Source organism: Nerophis ophidion, linkage group LG04 (assembly GCF_033978795.1).
Source record: "Nerophis ophidion isolate RoL-2023_Sa linkage group LG04, RoL_Noph_v1.0, whole genome shotgun sequence".
Taxonomy (NCBI): domain Eukaryota; kingdom Metazoa; phylum Chordata; class Actinopteri; order Syngnathiformes; family Syngnathidae; genus Nerophis; species Nerophis ophidion.
Window position 1 is genome coordinate 79298483 of NC_084614.1, and position 7394 is coordinate 79305876.

Consider the following 7394-nt stretch of genomic DNA (forward strand, 5'->3'; position numbering starts at 1 on the left):
CACGCACGCACGCACGCACGCACGCGCGCGCGCGCACGCACACGCACACGCACACGCACACGCACACGCACACGCACACGCACACGCACACGCACACGCACACGCACACGCACACGCACACGCACACGCACACACACACACACACACACACACACACACACACACACACACACACACACACACACACACACACACACACACACACACACACACACACACACACGCTCTTGCATTTGTTGTCTTCTTGTGACCCCCGGAAAATGCCTACCTCTTTAGGACCACTCTTTCTCGATATATAAAGATTTGTATTTACAACATTAATAATATAGACGTACTATGCAAATATAAAAAAAGTAAGCTTTTAGTAAATTTTGGAATTTTTTTTGGTTTGTAATTGGTTTTTAATCTTCATTATTTACATTATTACAATATGTGTCTATATACATATATAAATGTTTTTTTTTAAATAAATTTTGGTCAAAGAGGGCGCATTTTAATTTTTTACATACACTTGTTGTTTCATATGTTGACCAGAGGGAGAGTACGTCAAATTTTTACACACACTTGTTATTTCATATTTTGACCTAAAGGGGGAGCACTTAATTTTTTTACACACACTTGTTATTACATATGTTGGCCAGAGGGGGATCACTTCAATTTTTTTTTTTTACACGCACTTATTTCATACCTTCACCAGAGGGGGAGCACTTTTAAAAGCGACACACTTTCTATTTGAAAAACCCCTCCTTTTTGGTAACACCAAAAAGAAGGGTAGAAATACAAGAACACACAAACGCACACACATTCTTGTATTTGTTATCTTCTTGAGACCCCCGGAAAATGCCTACCTCTTTAGGACCACCCTTTCTAGATACATAAAGATTTGTATTGACAATATTAATAATATATACATACTAGGCAATTATAAAAAAAAGGTAAGTTTATGTGCATTTTTGTTTGTTTGTAATTGGTTTTTAATCTTCATTATTTACTTTATTACAGTAATATCTCTATATACATATTCATTATTTTTTTTAAATACATTTTGGTCAAAGAGGGCGCATTTCAATTTTTTACACACACTTGTTATTTCATATGTTGACCAGAGGGAGAGTACGTCAAATTTTTACACACACTTGTTATTTCATATTTTGACCTAAAGGGGGAGCACTTAATTTTTTTACACACACTTGTTATTACATATGTTGGCCAGAGGGGGATCACTTCAATTTTTTACACACACTTGTTATTTCATATCTTCACCAGAGGGGGAGCACTTTTAAAAGCGACACACTGTCTATTTGAAAAACCCCTCCTTTTTGGTAACACCCTGATTTTGATAGACTTCCCCACCAGGGGTGAAAATGAGACATTCTCTATTTGATGCAATGGTTTTCCGGATTGGGACCATGATTTATGTCCAAAATTGTTCACACCTCCTCATATGGAAGCTACTTTTCCTTGTTGATGTCTCAAGAAGGGTAGAAATACAAGAACACACAAACACACACGCACACACATTCTTGTATTTGTTATCTTCTTGAGTCCCCCGGAAAATGCCTACCTCTTTAGGACCACCCTTTCTAGATACATAAAGATTTCTATTGACAATATTAATAATATATACATACTAGGCAATTATAAAAAAAAGGTAAGCTTTTAGTGCATTTTTGTTTGTTAGTAATTGGTTTTTAATCTTCATTATTTACTTTGTTATTACAGTAATATCTCTATATACATATTAATTAATTTTTTTGAAATACATTTTGGTCAAAGGGGGCGCATTTCAATTTTTTACACACACTTGTTATTTCATATGTTGACCAGAGGGAGAGTACGTCAAATTTTTACACACACTTGTTATTTCATATTTTGACCCAAAGGGGGAGCACTTAATTTTTTTACACACACTTGTTATTACATATGTTGGCCAGAAGGGGATCACTTCCAATTTTTTACACACACTTGTTATTTCATATCTTCACCAGAGGGGGAGCACTTTTAAAAGCGACACACTGTCTATTTGGAAAACCCCTCCTTTTTTGGTAACACCCTTATTTTGATAGACTTCACCACCAGGGGTGCAAATGAGACATTCTCTATTTGATGCAATGGTTTTCCGGATTGGGACCATGATTTATGTCCAAAATTGTTCAGCGGTCCTCATATGGAAGCTACTTTTCCTTGTTGATGTCTCAAGAAGGGTAGAAATACAAGAACACACACGCACACACATTCTTGTATTTGTTATCTTCTTGAGACCCCCGGAAAATGCCTACCTCTTTAGGACCACCCTTTCTAGATACATAAAGATTTGTATTGACAATATTAATAATATATACATACTAGGCAATTATAAAAAAAGGTAAGCTTTTAGTTCATTTTTGTTTGTTTGTAATTGGTTTTTAATCTTCATTATTTACTTTGTTATTACAGTAATACCTCTATATACATATTAATTATTTTTTTTTTGGTCAAAGAGGGCGCATTTCAATTTTTTACACACACTTGTTATTTCATATGTTGACCAGAGGGAGAGTATGTCAAATTTTTACACACACTTGTTATTTCATATTTTGACCTAAAGGGGGAACACTTAATTTTTTCACACACACTTGTTATTACGAATGTTGGCCAGAGGGGGAGCACTTCAAATTTTTACACACACTTGTTATTTCATATGTTGACTAGAGGGGGAGCACTTTTAAAAGCGACACACTGTCTATTTCAAAAACCTCTCCTTTTTGGGACCTCTCTCATTTTGATAGATGTCACCACCAGGGGTGCAAATGAGACATTCTCTATTAGATGCAATGGTTTTCCATATCGGGACCATGATTTATGTCCAAAATTGTTCAGCGGTTCTCATATGGAAGCTACTTTTCCTTGTTGATGTCTCAAGAAGGGTAGAAATACAAGAACACACACATGCACACACACAGACACACACACTCTTGTATTTGTTATCTTCTTGAGACCCCCGAAAAAATGCCTACCTCTATAGGACCACCCTTTCAAGATATATAAATATTTGTATTTACAACATTAATAGTATATACATACATTGCAAATATAAAAAAGGTAAGCTTTTAGAGCATTTTTTAAATTTATTTTTGGTTTGTAATTTTGTTTTTAATCTTCATTATTTACTTTGTTATTACAGTACGTCTCTATATATATCATTTTATTAAAAAAAATATATATATTTTGGTCAAAGAGGGTGCATTTCAATTTCTTACACACACTTGTTATTTCATATGTTGACCATAGGGGGAGCACGTCAAATTTTACACACACTTGTTATTTCATATTTTGACCAGAAGGAGAAGCTTAATTTTTTTTTTACACACACTTGTTATTACATATGTTGGTCAAAGGGGGATCACTTAAATTTTTTACACACACTTGTTATTTCATATGTTGACTAGAGGGGGAGCACTTTTAAAAGCGACACACTGTCGATTTCAAAAACCTCTCATTTTGATATATTTCACCACCAGGGGTGCAAATGAGACATTCTCTATTAGATGCAATGGTTTTCCGTATCGGGACCAGGATTTATGTCCTAACTTGTTCAGCGGTTCTCATATGGAAGCTACTTTTCCTTGTTGATATCTCAAGAAGGGTAGAAATACAAGAACACACACATGCACACACACACACTCTTGTATTTGTTATCTTCTTGAGACCCCCTGAAAATGCCTACCTCTATAGGACCACCATTTCTAGATATTCAAAAGGGGGATCACTTAATTTTTTTACACACACTTGTTATTTCATATGTTGACCAGAGGGAGAGTACGTCAAATTTTTACACACACTTGTTATTTCATATTTTGACCTAAAGGGGAGCACTTAATTTTTTTACACACACTTGTTATTACATATGTTGGCCAGAGGGGGATCACTTCAATTTTTTACACACACTTGTTATTTCATATGTTGACCAGAGGGGGAGCACTTTTAAAAGCGACACACTGTCTAATTGAAAAAACCCTCCTTTTTGGGACCACCCTTATTTTGATAGATTTCACCACCAGGGTTGAAAATGAGACATTCTCTATTTGATGCAATGGTTTTCCGGATTGGGACCATGATTTATGTCCAAAATTGTTCACCGGTCCTCATATGGAAGCTACTTTTCCTTGTTGATGTCTCAAGAAGGGTAGAAATACAAGAACACACACGCACACACATTCTTGTATTTGTTATCTTCTTGAGACCCCCGGAAAATGCCTACCTCTTTAGGACCACCCTTTCTAGATACATAAAGATTTGTATTGACAATATTAATAATATATACATACTAGGCAATTATAAAAAAAAAGGTAAGTTTATGTGCATTTTTGTTTGTAATTGGTTTTTAATCTTCATTATTTACTTTGTTATTACAGTAATATCTCTATATACATATTAATTAATTTTTTTTAAATACATTTTGGTCAAAGAGGGCGCATTTCAATTTTTTACACACACTTGTTATTTCATATGTTGACCAGAGGGAGAGTACGTCAAATTTTTACACACACCTGTTATTTCATATTTTGACCTAAAGGCGGACCACTTAATTTTTTTACACACACTTGTTATTACAAATGTTGGCCAGAGGGGGAGCACTTCAAATTTTTACACACACTTGTTATTTCATATGTTGACTAGAGGGGGAGCACTTTTAAAAGCGACACACTGTCTACTTCAAAAACCTCTCCTTTTTGGGACCATTCTCATTTTCATAGATGTCACCACCAGGGGTGCAAATGAGACATTCTCTATTAGATGCAATGGTTTTCCGTATCGGGACCATGATTTATGTCCAAAATTGTTCACCGGTCCTCATATGGAAGCTACTTTTCCTTGTTGATGTCTCAAGAAGGGTAGAAATACAAGAACACACACATGCACACACACAGACACACACACTCTTGTATTTGTTATCTTCTTGAAACCCCCTGAAAATGCCTACTTCTATAGGACCACCATTTCTAGATATTCAAAGATTTGTATTTACAACAATAATAATATATACATACTATGCAAATATAAAAAAGGTAAGCTTTTAGTGCATTTTTAAAATTTATTTTTGGTTTGTAATTTTGTTTTTAATCTTCATTATTTACTTTATTACAGTACGTCTCTACATACATATTAATTTATTTAAAAAAAAATACATTTTGGTCAAAGAGGGTGCATTTCAATTTCTTACATACACTTGTTATTTCATATGTTGACTAGAGGGGGAGCACTTTTAAAAGCGACACACTGTCTATTTCAAAAACCTCTCTTTTTTGGGACTTCTCTCATTTTGATAGATGTCACCACCAGGGGTGCAAATGAGACATTCTCTATTATATGCAATGGTTTTCCGTATCGGGACCAGGATTTCGGTCCTAACCTGTTCGCCGGTCCTCATATGGAAGCTACTTTTCTTTGTTAATGTCTCAAGAAGGGTAGAAATACAAGAACACACACATGCACACACACACACTCTTGTATTTGTTATCTTCTTGAGACCCCCGAAAAAAAGCCTACCTCTATAGGACCACCCTTTCAAGATATATAAATATTTGTATTTACAACAATAATAATATATACATACTATGCAAATATAAAAAAGGTAAGCTTTTAATGCATTTTTAAAATTTATTTTTGGTTTGTAATTTTGTTTTTAATCTTCATTATTTACTTTGTTATTACAGTACATCTCTACATACATATTAATTTATTAAAAAAAACAAAAACATTTTGGTCAAAGAGGGTGCATTTCAATTTCTTACACACACTTGTTATTTCATATGTTGACCATAGGGGGAGCACGTCAAATTTTACACACACTTATTTCATATTTTGACCAGAAGGGGGAGCACTTAATTTTTTTTTTTACACACACACTTGTTATTACATATGTTGGCCAAAGGGGGATCACTTAAATTTGTTACACACACTTGTTATTTCATATGTTGACTAGAGGGGGAGCACTTTTAAAAGCGACACACAGTCAATTTGAAAAATCCCTCCTTTTTTGGACCAACCTGATTTTGATAGATTTCCCCACCAGGGGTGCAAATGAGACATTCTCTATCAGATGCAATGGTTTTCCGTATTGGGGCCATGATTTATGTCCTAACTTGTTCAGCGGTTCTCATATGGAAGCTACTTTTCTTTGTTGATGTCTCAAGAAGGGTAGAAATACAAGAACACACGCACACACATTCTTGTATTTGTTACCTTTTTAAGTCCCCCGGAAAATGCCTACCTCTTCAGGACCACCCTTTCTAGATACATAAAGATTTGTATTGACAATATTAATAATATATACATATTAGGCAATTATAAAAAAAAGGTAAGCTTTTAGTTCATTTTTGTTTGTTTGTAATTGGTTTTTAATCTTCATTATTTACTTTGTTATTACAGTAATATCTCTATATCCATATTAATTATTTTTTTTTAAATACATTTTGGTCAAAGAGGGCGCATTTCAATTTTTTACACACACTTGTTATTTCATATGTTGACCAGAGGGAGAGTACGTCAAATTTTTACACACACTTGTTATTTCATATTTTGACCTAAAGGCGGACCACTTAATTTTTTTACACACACTTGTTATTACGAATGTTGGCCAGAGGGGGAGCACTTCAAATTTTTACACACACTTGTTATTTCATATGTTGACTAGAGGGGGAGCACTTTTGAAAGCGACACACTGTCTATTTCAAAAACCTCTCCTTTTTGGGACCATGCTCATTTTGATAGATGTCACCACCAGGGGTGCAAATGAGACATTCTCCATTATATGCAATGGTTTTCCGTATCGGGACCAGGATTTCGGTCCTAACCTGTTCGCTGGTCCTCATATGGAAGCTACTTTTCTTTGTTAATGTCTCAAGAAGGGTAAAAATACAAGAACACACACATCCACACACACAGACACACACACTCTTGTATTTGTTATCTTCTTGAGACCCCCTGAAAATGCCTACTTCTATAGGACCACCATTTCTAGATATTCAAAGATTTGTATTTACAACAATAATAATATATACATACTATGCAAATATAAAAAAGGTAAGCTTTTAGTGCATTTTTAAAATGTATTTTAAAAATTTATTTTTGGTTTGTAATTTTGTTTTTAATCTTCATTATTTACTTTATTACAGTACGTCTCTATATATATCAATTTATTAAAAAAACAAAACATTTTGGTCAAAGAGGGTGCATTTCAATTTCTTACATACACTTGTTATTTCATATGTTGACCAAAAGGGGGAGCACTTAAATTTTTTTTACACACACTTGTTATTACATATGTTGGCCAGAGGGGGATCACTTCAAATTTTTCACACACACTTGTTATTTCATATGTTGACTAGAGGGGGAGCACAAAAGCTCTTCTT